This window comes from Phaenicophaeus curvirostris (assembly GCF_032191515.1).
Source record: "Phaenicophaeus curvirostris isolate KB17595 chromosome W unlocalized genomic scaffold, BPBGC_Pcur_1.0 scaffold_35, whole genome shotgun sequence".
NCBI lineage: Eukaryota > Metazoa > Chordata > Aves > Cuculiformes > Cuculidae > Phaenicophaeus > Phaenicophaeus curvirostris.
This window is the reverse complement of record NW_027206664.1, coordinates 470458-485981: the sequence shown is the minus strand read 5'-3', so window position 1 is coordinate 485981 and position 15524 is coordinate 470458. Positions and strand designations below refer to the sequence as shown.

The 15524-nt window shown below is 47.8% G+C and overlaps 1 long non-coding RNA gene across 1 annotated transcript; it reads right to left on the bottom strand.

Annotated features, from left to right (window-relative positions):
- Positions 1 to 208: 208 nt before the first annotated feature.
- LOC138733807 (uncharacterized) lies at positions 209 to 1276 on the bottom strand. The gene is made up of 3 exons (XR_011339470.1): positions 862 to 1276; positions 562 to 728; positions 209 to 485 (listed from the first exon to the last, which is right to left on the bottom strand). It is a non-coding gene; the product is annotated as an uncharacterized lncRNA (long non-coding RNA).
- Positions 1277 to 15524: the final 14248 nt, after the last annotated feature.

The following is a 15524-nucleotide window of genomic DNA, read 5'->3' as shown; positions in this document are numbered from 1 at the left end:
CATGGGTGGGACCATTCGAGCTCTGTGAAAAGGTTCAGGTTGTTTATGTTTAGACCAGGCTGCAAACATTCAACAGCTCAAATAAGACGTCAAATATTTCTCTAGCTCCATTCAATAGCACACAAATGTCATACGTGAAAGATCAGCCAAACAAACCACCTTCTACTGACCTAGGACGACTTCGGGAGCTCTGTAAGGTATGGTAGTCGCCAAAGTGCCGTGATGCTCATGGTCGTACGTGGCACACCCGAAGTCCACAAGTCTGATGTCTGCTTTTCTCAGTCTGCATTCACTGCATTCCTGAAACAAAAGGCGATGGGATGCAAGTGACCAAATAAATGCAGAGGATGGCTGAGGAGGAGGGAGGTGGGCAAGAGGACAGCAGCTTACCAGCGTGGGGTCGTACTCTTCTACATAGGCAGACCTCAGAAAGACAATATTGTCTGGCTTCAGATCTGCGTGTGTCAAATTGTTCATATGCAAAACTGCAAGAGAAATCATACATTTAGTGGGTTCCGCAAACAAACTTTAACAAATGAAGCAAAGAAGGAACATGCTTACAGTTGACAGAGGTGCAGATCTGATAGGCCATGTGTCTGATGTCATCCAGGCTAAATGGCAGGAAGTCGTTGTCTCTCATAAAGTCAAAGGTGCTGAGCCCCAGGAGCTCAAAAACAATGCAGACGTGTCCACGGTACTCAAACCATCGCAGCATCTGGACACAGTGACTGCAAAAGCATGGAAACACGTGCATTGCAACAGCAAGTTGTGCAGCGCTCCTACATACACTGTGTGTTAGAGAAAGCATCATAGTAGAAGTCTTCAAGCCAGAAGACAGCACAGTCGGCTTTGTGTGCTTACTAGGCATTGCTGGGGTCTGATGCTTTTAAATCTTCCAGCACTTTTATTTCATCTCGAGCGACTCTGGAGAACAAATTGGTATTTTTTGCTATTTTCACTGCCACATGTTTGCCTTCCCTGGAAAGACAGGTTTTAACAGAGATTAGAACAATGAGTACTTTTAACTCAGACTCCTGGGTGATTAACACCCCATCTGCCTTGTTCCTAACACTGGAAACCTTCTGGGAAAAGGGCACACTGACTTCATATAATCCAGAGTCATCTGTGCACAAACATAGCTAAAACTTCATCTTTACATTTTGAAAACACACTCGATCCTTTAAAGATCGGTATCATTCTTCAATCCCCTTTTACCTCCCCTTCGTTTCTCTGGATGCTGGGCTAATACTGGAAAATCTTCCCCACTTTGCAGCCTAAGACAACCCTTAATCAAAAATGGGAAGCTGCCTTCAGTCCTCCAAGAAGTCGTAAGAATGTCACCGAGGTGTCAAACGCCTTCGGCGGGGACTGGGAACACAACCTCCTTCCATACTATTTTGCACACAGCAAAAGCGCCATCAAACACAACATTTATTTTTCATTTCTAGTGCCCACTCTGTCAGAACCCAAATGGCGCCGCCTCCTCGCAGGTGATGCTTTAAGGGAAGCTACACGATGTCAGACACTGCTCGTTATCCAGAGCTGGGGGGCACAGGCCCCAAGGCTGCCCAGTGTGGGGGCTGCAGCTGCACCCCACGCTCTCTCCAGGCCACCTCTCCCCATCAGCACTGACCTCTACCCAGCTGGGCTGCGCCTGCAGAAGATGCAGCCTTCGCCTCATCCACCAGCCCTGCACAACCCTCGTGCCTAGGGGCTGCTTTTAGCAGCAGGAACCAACGCACACTTTTGTCTGGCAGCTGTGCTGGCCTCAGAGAAATACAGAGAGCAGCACACGAGGAAGCAAAGAGAAAGCCTGACAGGATCAGAAAGCACTTCCCGAGCCTCACGCTGAGAGCCTCAGTAAAACAAATGACGGGCACTGAATTAAAAGACTTGTGCTTCGTGATCAAGGCATTCCACTACTTTTCCATAACCACCTTGGCCCAACACAGCAAGAACCTCATCTATAAAGAAAGGAACTCTTAATCGTACAAGTGGTGAAGTTACTCAGCTATTAAATAGCCTAGCAAATAATTAACAATAAGAGATCAAACAATCAGAAGGACTAAGTACTATCACCAAATGTTGTTCTAGGCTGTGCCCTAGATTTTAAATATTTGGTCTGAGATGTTACTGGACAACTCTCTTCAGATTACATTTACAGGGATCACATTCCACTAAGTTCATTAACTTCATTTTTGGTTTTGGGAGGGAGGGAAGGGAGAGAGGGAAAAGGCCCCAGAATATACCGTTAATTTACAATAGAATATGAAAAAAATAACGGTCCCACCCCCTACCAAAAGGGCAAGAGAGAAAGAAAAGACTTTAGAACCCCCTTGAATCTTCCACTAAAAGAACTTGTTCTGTTTGAAAGGATAAAAAATATTGAAAAATATTCTATACATCTTGCATTTAGCATGTCCCCATAGTGACAGATCAGGTGACCCGCCTCGACGTCCTCCACGCTCCTGGCCGTGCTCCTTCGACGACTCGCCTGGAACGGCATCAAGATTGTCCAGCCAATTAACAAACCCGAGGGAATTCAGCTCAGAATACAAAATGCATTCAGCATGGAGGCAGTCGGGCACTCAGATACGGGTCAGGCCACAAGCAGTAGGCAGGAGCAATTTCCAATTCAGCCCCCGGCAATTCACAGGGCGCATCGTTTATGTTCCAGGGCAGAAAGGTGGCAAGGAACAGATTTTTCAGGTGAGATACTCCCAGTGGGAAGGCAGCAGAAAATTACAAGGTCATTATTTTCCTTTCACAAGGTTGGTTCCATGAATTTTCCTTCAACATTTCGCTGCCCGTATTCTTGTTTAAAGCAAAAGCATTTAAGAATTCTCTTCTATGCATCAAAGGTATCTTTTAGATGTATCTTCCAGAGGGAGAGGACAGAATGTGCTTCTGTATTACTGTATGCAATCGCCTTTTGTCCACGTTAAAATACTCCTCTAAAGTAACTGAAATTAAACCACTAGTCTGAATATTTGATAGGAATTGTTTGGTTCATCGCACGCAGCATACACATTTACTTTAGGCCATCTAAGCTGAAGATCTTGCATTAAAAATCCTATCTGCAGCTTTTTCAGTAGTTAAATATGTAACAAAGTCCAGAACAACTGCCCCACTAGCAGGCAGACGTCATACATATCTGAGTCTACAGATTTTTCAGCGTTTCTTAGAACATCTTAAAAACATGTTTTACAGAAGTAAAAATCAGATGTGATCTCCTCTCTGTTTCCGCAATACCAGGTTAAAAGCAACTTTAATAGCCCGGACCTGCATTTTCGAGGAGGGCTGAAATAAATGCCTGTCATCAGGGAAATTCCGAAGGCACAAGACAGATGCCTGTGTTTCAGGCACTCCAGTGAACGGTTCTCGTTCATTGATCTGGTCAAATATATCCCAGGAACAAACAGCAAGACTGTTCTGTTTGCTGTCACAAGTGTACCTGCAAACTATACATTTCATTCGGCTATACATGTCACTCGGCTGCTGGATGAGGGGAAGGCTGTGGATGGATCTTCCTGGACTTCAGCAAAGCCTTTGACACAGTTTCTCCCAGAATTCTGCTTGAGAAACTGTCACCTCTGGCCTGGACAGGCGCACACTCTCCTGGGTGGAAAACTGGTTGGATGGCCGGGCCCAGAGAGTGGTGGGAAATGGTGCAAAATCCAGCTGGAGGCCAGTGACAAGTGGTGTCCCCAGGGCTCAGTGCTGGGTCCAGCCCTGTTCAAGGTCTTTATCAATGACCTGGATGAAGGCATCGAGTGCACCCTTAGCAAGTTTGCGGACGACACTAAGCTGGGTGGAAGTGTCGATCTGCTGGAGGGTAGGGAGGCTCCAAAGGGATCTGGACAGGCTGGACCACTGGGCAGAGTCCAACGGGATGAGGTTTAACAAGGCCAAATGCCGGGTCCTGCACTTGGGGCACAACAACCCTATGCAGTGCTACAGACTAGGAGAAGTCTGTCTAGAAAGCTGCCTGGAGGAGAGGGACCTGGGCGTGTTGGTTGACAGCGACTGAACATGAGCCAGCAGTGGCCCAGGTGGCCAAGAAGGCCAATGGCATCTTGGCTTGGATCAGACACGGCGTGGCCAGCAGGTCCAGGGAGGTTATTCTCCCTCTGGACTCGGCACTGGTGAGACCGCTCCTAGAATCCTGTGTTCAGTTCTGGGCCCCTCACCACAAGAAGGATGTTAAGGCTCTGGAGCGAGTCCAGAGAAGAGCAAGAAAGCTGGTGAGGGGGCTGGAGAGCAGGTCTTACGAGGAACGGCTGAGAGAGCTGGGGTTGTTTAGCCTGGAGAAGAGGAGGCTGAGGGGAGACCTCATTGCTCTCTACAACTACCTGAAAGGAGGTTGTGGAGAGGAGGGAGGTGGGCTCTTCTCCCATGTGACAGGGGACAGGACGAGAGGGAATGGCCTCAAGCTCCGCCAGGGGAGGTTTAGGCTGGACATTAGGAAAAAATTTTTCACAGAAAGGGTCACTGGGCACTGGCAGAGGCTGCCCAGGGAGGGGGTTGATTCACCTTCCCTGGAGGGGTTTAAGGCACGGGTGGACGAGGTGCTGAGGGACATGGTTTAGTGTTTGATAGGAATGGTTGGACTCGATGATCCTGTGGGTCTCTTCCAACCTGGTTATTCTATGATTCTATGATTCTATGATTCTATGATTCATTCAAGAAAATCAAATCTCAGCAAAAATACCAAAAGGAATAAACTACTAATGTTATTGACAGAACTCCCTATCCCCGCTCCACTCAACGACTGCTGCCTAGATAAGAATTAATCTTCACAAAATAAAGAAATCCTCCGTTAAAATGGGTCACATCTCCTGCAAATATTCATAGAGACTGAGCCTTGCCTGCAATTCTGTTTCGTGACCGCTCGTCCCGCTACGATCCAGTTTACAGCGCTTGCTCTCCTGTGCACTGCTTGGTGATCTCGATCTCTTTTTAGCCGTCTTGCCTTTTTCAAGACCCGATTTGTTGTACTGGGACTCCGGTGCACCGCTTGCTGATCTTCTTCTCTTTTCAGACCCATTGCAACTTTCAAGATCCATTTTACCCCGCTTGCTCTCCTGTGCACTGCTTGGTGATCCGCTCTTTCTCTTTTTAGCCCTCTTGCCTCTTCCCAGATCCGGACTTTCTTTTTGATCCATGTCAGGATAATTTGTTTGCTCGGAATGCCACGTCTGTAACCAAGACACATCCAATGGTTTGGATTGGAAGGGACCTCAAAGCCCGTCCAGTTCCAAGCTGCCTGCCCTGGGCTGGGACACCTCCCACCAGCCCAGGCTGCCCAAGGCCCCATCCAGCTTGGCCTTGAACACCTCCCGAGATGGGGCAGCCACAGCTTCCCCGGGCAACCTGGGCCAGGGCCTCACCACCCTCATAGGGAAGAATTTCTTCCTAATGTTCAATCTAAATCTTTCCCCTTCCTTTTTGAATCCATTCCCCCTCCTCCTGTCACTACGTGCCCTTCTAAACAGTCCCTCCACTGCTTTCCTCCAGGCCCCCTTCAGGTACTCTAAGGCCACTATAAGGTCTCCCCGGAGCCTTCTCTTCTCCTGACTGAAGGAGCCCAACTCCCTCAGCCTGTCCTCATAGCAGAGGTGCTCCAGCCCTCGCATCATCTTTGTGGCCCTCCTCTGGACCCATCCGAACAGTTCCATATCCTTCTTATGCTGGGGATTCCAGAACTGGACACAGGACTCCAGCTGGGGTCTCACAAGAGTGGAGTAGAGGGGCAGAATCCCCTCCCTCGCTCTGCTGGCCACACTTCTATTGATACGGCTCAGGACATAGTTGGCCTTCTGGGCTGTGAGCGCACACTGCCAGCTCGTGTTGTGGTTCTCATCAACCAGCACCCCCAGGTCCTTCTCCGCAGGGCTGCTCTCAGTCACATCATCCCCCAGCCTGCAGGGAAACCATGGATTGCCCCAACCCAGGTGTAGGATCTTGCCCTTGGCCTTGTTGAACCTTATGAGGTTCACATAGTCCCTCTTCTCCAGCTTCTCCAGGTCCCTCGGGACGAAAGCCCATCCTTCTGGTGTAACGACTGTGCCGCTCAGCTTGGTGTCATCTGCAAACTACAGTGGGAGGGGCTTGACTCCCCTGATCTCCATCTTGTTGTCCATTAAGAGAGGGGGCGTGAGGAGAGCAGTTGCCAGTGAGGCAAGAACGATGTTGAGTACCTCAGCCATGCCCTTGTCTGTCGATACAGGGCCACCATTTTTGTTCATCAGTGGGGGTATGCTCTCTTTAACCTTCCTTTTTGGGTTGAAGAATCTGTGCTAGCCCTTCTTGTCAGTCTCTGCTTCCCTTGCCAAGCTCTATGTAAAGCATCGTTAAATATTTTCTAGCTCTGTGCTTGTCCCCGAGGACAGTTTCCTACGAGGTCCTACCGATCAACTCCTTGAAGAGCTGCAAGTCTGCTTTCCTAAAATGTAGGGTCCCGACTCTGCTCCTTGCCCAACCCACGTCCCTCAGGCCCTCGAATCCACCAGCGCGTGACCACCGCAGCCCAGGCTGCCTCCAGTCTTGCTGTTCCCTCGTATTGGTGACCATGAGGTCCAGCATCACATCCCCTCGGGCAGGAGAGCTTCTTACCTGGGCTCAGAAACAATGTGTGAGGCACTCAAGGAGCGTCCTGGCTCACGCCCAGCTCGCCGTGCTCCTTTTCCAGCTGTAGGAGATGAGCTGGCAAGCGTGAAGCCCCCTGGAGCTGGAGGAAGAAGGCTTCCTCAGGAGGCTCCCCTCGCTGTGGTGGCCCATGCCAACCCCCAGGTTCCCCAGGCTGCCTCGCTCTCTCCTTCCCCAAAAGACCCGTCGGTGGCTCTTCTTCAGGGGCAGCTTTTTCCCAGCTCAGCCCCTGGAGCCTCCTGCCCGCCGACCTCTGCCAGCAGCTCTGCCCCTGCCCCGCAGTGTTACCAGGACCCAGCGCAGCGATGTCACAAAGGGCCAGTGCCCACATGCCTTTGTTTGCTTTTAACCCCCACCTTGCCGTTGTGAGCCCATGTACGAGCTCAGAAGAACGCTCCGCTGTGATAGGTGCTTCGAGATTTCATGGTTTATTACGGGAACAATAGGCACTTTCCTTGACTTGTTAAAGTCATCACAAGGTTCATGCCTGACCCTCTTGATGAAGAGTTTAAGACATTTGAAAGGATATTTTTTCACTTCCTGTGTTTCTAGGGGTAACAGGTTGATAAACGTTTGGTGGCTTCTTTGTTTTACAGACGTTGTCTATTTTGAATTGCTTATTTTTAAACTTAAAGTACTATTTTTTGCAGCAAAATTGTCTCTCATATGGTGAGAGCTTTTTTTCTCAAAGCCTGAAAGAAAAACAAAATCCAAATTTTTGTCACCAAAAGATGATGCTGGGCAGTGCAGTTTGAAAAACGGGTCACAGAACCGCCACTGATTATAATTGTTTTCCTGTCTTGGGAGCCTGATATTAGAGGCGCATTTCAGCAAGGCTTTATTTGGTTTAGAAGCTGGTTAATCTAGGCAGGATTTCTAACCTTTACAGCAGAGCTAGTGGTCAGTTCCACAGTTTGTCTTTGGAACCGGAATTCCTCTGGAATTTCCTGCCTACGCTCCTAGGAGTTTAAAAATCTGAGTGGTTTAGAACCATGGAGTGGCTGAGGCTGGAAGTTGTCTCTGGAGATGGTCTAGCCCAACCCACCAGCTCAAACCAGGATCAGCTAGGGCAGGTTGCTTAGGGCCGTGTCTACCTGGACATTTTAACATCCTGTTCCAGTGTTCCATCACTCTCACAGGGAGAAAGGTGTTAAACACTTTCCTCTATTTCAGCTTGAGCATTTGTTTCCTGTCCTGTCTCTGGACACCACCGAGAAGAGTCCGGCTCTGCTGTCTTTATTCCCCTCATCCGTCATCAGAGTTTATGCAGACTGATAACACCCCCTGAGCTTTCTCTTCTCTAGGCTAAATAGTCCCGGCTTTCGACCTCTCCTGGTATAACAGATGCTCCTGTCTCTTAATTATGTTGGCTGCTTTTCACTGGACTTGCTCCAGCGTGGCCGTGTTTCCCTCGTAGCGGAAAGTGCAGAACTGGAGACGACACTGCAGCTCTGGGGGTGCCGTCTCTGAGGAGAGGGGAAGCACCACCTCCCCTGACCTGTTGGTGAAGCCTTTTCTAACACAGCCTGGGATGCTGTTGGCCTTCTTTGCCAGAAGGGCATGTTGCGTGTTGTGTCCTGTATATTCACTGCCTATATTGCAAGTTTATCACTTTTCTGTGGTGTACGTCATCCAGGAAACTCCAGGTTTAATCTGTTCACTCAGCCATGAGGAATAACAGGCTCCAAATGCCCATTTTGAAAAGCCACAGAACAAGTCAGGTATGAGAACTTAACAACACTTTCTGATGAAAATTCAGGCTGGTTTTGATGACAAAGATGGCAAAAACTGATGCCTGAATTAAGCTCCTAAAGTTAGGCACCCCTATTGCTTGTGCAATAGAGTCATGATAAAGAAGTTAGAGCAAACCCGCGGTTACCTAGTTTCAGGCAACAGCTCTGTAAAGACACAAACGCTTACTCTTTTATACCAAAGGCGTTGTGCACGGGTGGAAGCCATGGTTTCTGATCTACTTTTTGGGCAGATTGAAGAGGTTCTCATTCCAATGGAGCAGTACAAGAGCAATCCCTCCACAAAAAGAGGCTTTAATCCTCTGGGAGAGAAATTATTCATCTCCCTTTGACACTGTTCTCACCTAGGGGAAAAAATCGCAAATCCTAGTCTATTTTCTACAAACCAGTGGAGTAAGGAAGGTTAGAATTTACGTGGGTAAGATTCAGAACACTGGTAGCATGAAATTGTAGCAAGGGATGTTGTTTCAACATAACATCACTAAGGAAGATAAGGCAGAAAACATGAGTAGCAAAAAAAAAATCTATTTAAAAATCTTTTCTTGTTTTAAAAGTATAAAATGCAATGTTTAAAAATCAAAATCCTGTAAGATACTCTGGAGAAAATGGCTTCTAAAACACAAGACTACTCTGTAACAGCTGCCAAGCAATGTTACAGCTCCTGAAAATCCCACATTAAATGAGCAAAGGTACGATCCAGCTCAAGTAACCATTTTCTGTTGACGGGAGCATCACGGAATCAAACGCAGAGATCAACATGATCAGCGAGTCTTCACTTTATTGAGCTTAGCTGTTTCTTTATAAACCCCTTTTGGTTACATAACTGGGTGCCCACGAGGGTATCCACAGTGTATTCCTGGTTAAAGGTAGCTGTCCATAAGGCTATTACTAACATATTATTGGCTAAAGTACTGCACATGCTAAGAAACCAAGTTACACTAAAATTAACTATGTTGATAGTTCTCTTTAATTGTTTCTCTTCCAGCTGGTGCTCGTTCCCACTGAACCAGCTGTTGTATTCCTTTCAGCTGCCCTTTGTTTATCTTTTGGCTCTCTGTTTCAAGGCCTTGTTAGAGTTGTTCAGTATCACAGCATCCAGGCCTTGTTCTCTGTAAAATGTTCCCACAATTCCCCCTTTTTGTTTTTCGACTAAAATGTTCAGGTGAAACATATGATTGACTTGACGTTGTATACACTGTAACACACAGGATAATTGTTAAAGCAATTAACACCATTAAAAATAACATTCCTCCTTCAAACAATAGTTCTCATTCTCATCCTGTTATCCACACATTCTTTCGAGAATCGATCACCCAGGGACCTCCTTAAACTACCACCCATAGGATTAAGAGCATCCATAATGTTAACATCCTCCTCATTCTTGTCGACTGCTTTCGTGGTTGGGGCTTAACAGTTGTCACACAGCAACGTGGGCTTGATGCACCTCGCAGGTGCACAGACTGGTCCTGTGTCTGTTAAAACACAAGCATAACCTCGTCCCCATGTTAGTAGCTTATACAGACCTGTCCATTGCCCATAGTAACTGTTTTTCAATAGCAAGTTCACATTGACTTGTACTTGCTCTGATTTTGACATGGTTTGTATATGCTTCAACATCAGCACAATTTGATCATCTCCTGCTAATCGTAAAAAATTCATTACATATTGCACCTTCATCAATCTGTTGGTGTCTCTCCTGATTCCCCCTTTTTTGTTTTGCTAAGAATGTTTTTACTACTTGATGGGAACGTTCAATAATGACATGGCTTGGATATCAATACTTTTTTTTTTTTTTTGAGGTTTATGTGGTAAAATATCCACTCAATGATTTGTAATGAATCATTTGAATTTTCCTCTATCATTGCCTCAGTTATCCCTAAAGGTTGTCTGCGCTAGGGCCCAGCAGTTGCTGATGAGGGACACTGGAATGCAGAGTGTTCTCACAAATTGGCATTCCCCTAGAGAGAGAACTCCGGTAACTCCTCTGGACTTCTGCAAAGCTGAAAAAAAAAAAACTTAGAAAGGAAGGAGAAGGGCGGGAGGGTGGTGGGTGGGGGGGGCACTCACACACATACAGCTGCATACATTCATACAATGTTGGTTATCACCATTGGATCCACATTTTTTCAATGCTATGGATATTTAAACTACAGACGGTACTGGACACATACAATGCTTAAAATATGTACATGCATTATCTAATAAGGCTTATATCGATTGTCTAACAAATATTTCACTTATGGTAGTCTTTTTTTTTTCTCTCCTTTTTTTTTTGTAGTTTCTGTGTTGATAGAACCACAGCCTCTGTCTCCCTGTATGCAATTTCCTACATGGGGTACGATTGCTGAAAAACAAATCAGCTGAGTAATTCTAGTGCCCTTTGCTATAAAGTCAGGAGGCACAGGCATCCAAGCTGTTACTTGCATCGCTCTCGTAAAGTCAGCATCAGTCAATTCTGGTAAAACAAGCAATCTTTGTAACAGGTCATCATGCAATTAACAGTGCACTAAGTCCGTTTTTGCATTGTCTAAGGCTAATTGTTTAAGAAACACTTTTTTTTTTTTTTTTTTTGTTAATGTTCACTTCAACATAAGAGGCTGAGTTTGTAGGGATTAAGCCAAATGTATTTCAGGGATTCTTACGGACTCAAATCCTTGTGAGCCATGCTCTACAGAGTCAGCTTGGAACACAGCTGCTTTGAACAAAATTAAATACACTATCCGGCTATCCTTTGGTATTAATATTAGTGGAAATGGTGCTCATAACACTAGTGGAGACAGCATCCATACCTTTGCTTGAATTACTCCAGTACAGCCTGCATCAATGACCCTGGGTAAAACAAACATTCCCAACCGAATTATTGATAATCATTCTAATTACAAGTTAGTAAAGCCACCCTCCAATGGTCCTTTTACATTCCATGGTATTGTGTGAAGTGCGGACGGTTGCAGCACAACTGTGATGGTGGTGATCACATCTATCTCGGTGCTGCCTCTGGTTCTTGCTCTGAGCTGAGAGCTGCTGCTTGCTGCGAAGGCATCTGTGTTGGTACGTGCCTCCCGCAAACAATTCCCAGGAAAAGTTTGTAGCTGTTTAGGGTCACTGCACCTCCGCTGATGAAAATAAATCAAAGTTCTCTCAGAGGCTGCTGGCCCTGGATCAAAGGGATTATGGGCAGGTGCTGATGGTTGACTACGTAGCACAGTTTTGACTAAGTTCTGTGCGGTCCTGCATGTGGACGCAGACATTCCATGTACTGGATTAGCCTGTCTTACTCTGAAAAAGGTAGCCAGTTTTCCTTGTCTTTTCTGTGGGGGATTATCTGAGTGCAGTGCTGCAATGGCTGCTGCAAGAATCAATTTTGCGAGGGTACATATGCCTGCCGGAATGAGGGTATGCGATTGAAAGATGTACTGTATTAGCGATGTCGTGACTTGTGATTTAAGGCCGTCCTGGATCACGGCAGCTTTAAGTTTCCCCAACAGTTTCCAGCCGATCGGTTCCCAGTATCGACCTCCTGCACCATGCATTACTGGGAATGCTTCTGCTGCAGTTATGAAGTCCCCTTCTAAAATTGCATTCATGATTATGCCTTTCCATTTTCGGCTATGGGCTTCTTCTATCTCAGGGTCTGGATTGACAAATGAGGGTTGCACTGATAATCGTTTTGTGGCAATTGTGAGAGTTGGACCAGATCCATCCATAAAGGTATAATTTTTACGTGCAGGGGGTTCTGGAGCTGATGGCAGCTCTGGCTTCTGTTGAATAGCCAATTGTTGCAACGCTTTCACTAACTCTTTCAACTCCCCTTCAAGCGAGGGCATTGCAGCCGCTCCAGCAGCATCATCTTCTGTTGTTGCCACATCTGGGTTATAGGGAGTTAATTCTTCGGGAGGCGCAGAAGGATGACAGGCAGCCCCTCCTTGCTCTGCATCTTCCCTCACTAACACAGTCTCTTGGGGTTTATCAGACGGTTTTTCGTCTGTTTCCGTCTGGGGAGGTAACACTTTTGGCATCTCTTTTACTAAAATGTTGTTAGATGCAGCCGCAGGGGCGGTGAGCACGCTGCCGACAGCAACAGGTGCATTAGATGGGCTAGATTCCAGTGGGGCCCATTGTGGGATGTTTAGTGTGTGGGAGAAGAGTGAGGTTGCTGGGAAAGCCTGCGGAGCCGTGCCAAGCGATACAGAAGCCCCAGGCGCTCCAAGTACTGCTGTAGCCGCTGCAGCCGCTGATCTCTCTCCCTCCATTGTCCGCAGCACCTCCACTATTTCCCTCCACACCAGTCCGAATTTGGCTGCTTCTTTTGCCTCCTTGCTTCCTTCGGTCACTGCATCCCATAAGACATGACCTATTGCTTCCCAGGTAGGAGTTTTGAATGCGACCTGCACTCCTGGGATTAATTTATGGCGCCAGACCCAGTTCAACAATGCTTTAATAACGGAGGCATCATATTTTTTCCCTCTCTTAGAGAGGATATGTTGGAGGAGTTTTAGGACACCTTCTTTCTCGTAATCGTCCAACCCCATCTCCTCCCCGACCGCTCAGCTTTATAGAGCGAGATCCAATTTCACACCAGCAGAGCGCTCCGCTGTAAGTAACCTAATTCGTGTCTCTTCTTTAACGTGAACACTGTGCCGCCTCTGGCCCTCTCGCCAGGGCAGGGAGGATGCGTCGGCCGGCCGCTCTGCGTCCTGTCTGTTCAGCTGCTCCAGTCTCCAATTCGATACGAATTAATCTGTCGTAGTATCACATCGGGGGTCACCAATTGCAGAGGATAGGGACATCACACGACCAATATGATCTAGTGAAGCCGTTTTATTGAGATTTTACATTACATTTATACCCCTCTTCAGCAGGGGCAGCCGTGGTGTTACAAGCTGATTCGTCAGTTCTCCTTTACAGAATCACAGAATCACAGAATCACAGAACAATCAGGTTGGAAGAGACCCACCGGATCATCGAGTCCAACCGTTCCCATCAAACACTAAACCATATCCCTCAGCACCTCATCCACCCGTGCCTTAAACACCTCCAGGGAAGGTGACTCAACCCCCTCCCTGGGCAGCCTGTTCCAGTGCCCAATGACCCTTTCTGTAAAGAATTTTTTCCTAATGTCCAGCCTAAACCTCCCCTGGCGGAGCTTGAGGCCATTCCCTCTTGTCCTGTCCCCTGTCACTTGGGAGAAGAGGCCAGCACCCTCCTCTCTACAACGTCCTTTCAGGTAGTTGTAGAGAGCAATGAGGTCTCCCCTCAGCCTCCTCTTCTCCAGGCTAAACAACCCCAGCTCTCTCAGCCGATCCTCATAAGGCCTGTTCTCCAGCCCTTTCACCAGCTTTGTTGCTCTTCTCTGGACTCTCTCCAGAGCCTCAACATCCTTCTTATGGTGAGGGGCCCAGAACTGACCCCAGGATTCGAGGAGCGGTCTCACCAGTGCCGAGTACAGAGGGAGAATAACCTCCCTGGACCTGCTGGCCACGCCATTTCTGATCCAAGCCAAGATGCCATTGGCCTTCTTGGCCACCTGGGCACACTGCTGGCTCATATTCAGTCGGTTGTCAACCAACACACCCAGGTCCCTCTCCTCCAGGCAGCTTTCTAGACAGACTTCTCCTAGTCTGTAGCACTGCATAGGGTTGTTGTGCCCCAAGTGCAGGACCCGGCATTTGGCCTTGTTAAACCTCATGCCATTGGACTCAGCCCAGTGGTCCAGCCTGTTCAGATCCCTTTGCAGAGCCTCCCTACCCTCCAGCAGATCGACACTTCCACCCAGCTTAGTGTCGTCTGCAAACTTGCTAAGGGTGCACTCGATGCCTTCATCCAGATCATTGATGAAGACATTGAACAGGGCTGGACCCAGCACCGAGCCCTGGGGAACCCCACTTGTCACTGGCCTCCAGCTGGAGTTAACTCCATCTCCCACCACTCTCTGGGCCCGGCCATCCAACCAGTTTTCCACCCAGGAGAGTGTGCACCTGTCCAGGCCAGAGGCTGACAGTTTCTCAAGCAGAACGCTGTGAGAAACTGTGTCAAAGGCTTTACTGAAGTCCAGGAAGACCACATCCACAGCCTTTCCCTCATCCAGCAGCCGAGTCACTTTGTCATAGAAGGCGATCAGGTTAGTCTGGCAAGACCTGCCTTTTGTGAACCCATGTTGACTGGGCCTGATCACCCGGTTCTCTTGCATGTGCTTCATGATAGCACTCAAGATCACCTGCTCCATGACTTTCCCTGGCACTGAGGTCAGACTGACAGGCCTGGAGTTTCCTGGGTCCTCCCTGCGGCCATTTTTGTAGATGGGCACAACATCAGCCAGCCTCCAGTCCAGTAGGACTTCCCCAGTCTTCCAGGACTGTTGGAAGATGATGGAAAGGGGTTTGGCCAGCACATCTGCCAGCTCCTTCAATACCCTTGGGTGAATCCCGTCCGGCCCCATAGACTTGTGAGTGTCCAGTCGGGCTAGCAAGGCTCTGACCACCTCCTCTTGGATCACGGGAGCCTCATTATGCTCCTCTAGCTCCTGGGTTAGTACACAGACGGAACGACCCTCCTTACGACTAAAGACTGAGGCAAAGAAGGCATTAAGTACCTCAGCCTTTTCCTCATCCCCTGTCACTGTTGTTCCTTCTGTGTCCAATAGGGACTGTATGGTCTCCCTAGTCCTCCTTTTATTATTTATATATTTGTAGAAAGATTTTTTGTTATCTTTCACTGACTTGGCCAATCCAATTTCTAGCTGAGCCTTAGCCCTTCTGATTTTTTCCCTACACAATCTCACTTCCCTCCTGTAGTCCACCCAAGAGGCCTGTCCCTTCTTCCAGAGGCCATAAACATTTCTCTTCTTCTTGATATCCCTCAAGATCTCTCTATTCAACCAAGCTGGCTTTCTCCCCTGCCGGCTTTTTTTCCGGAACACGGGGATGGCTTTCTCCTGAGCTGCTAGGACCACCCTTTTGAAGAGCTCCCAGCCCTCATGGGCTCCCTTGCCCTTGAGTACTGTCTCCCATGAGACTTCACCAACCAGCCTGCTGAAGAGATCAAAGTCTGCCCTCTGGAAATTTAATGCTACCGTCTTGCTAACCACCCTCTTCACTTCACCTAGAACAGAAAATTTTATCATCTCAT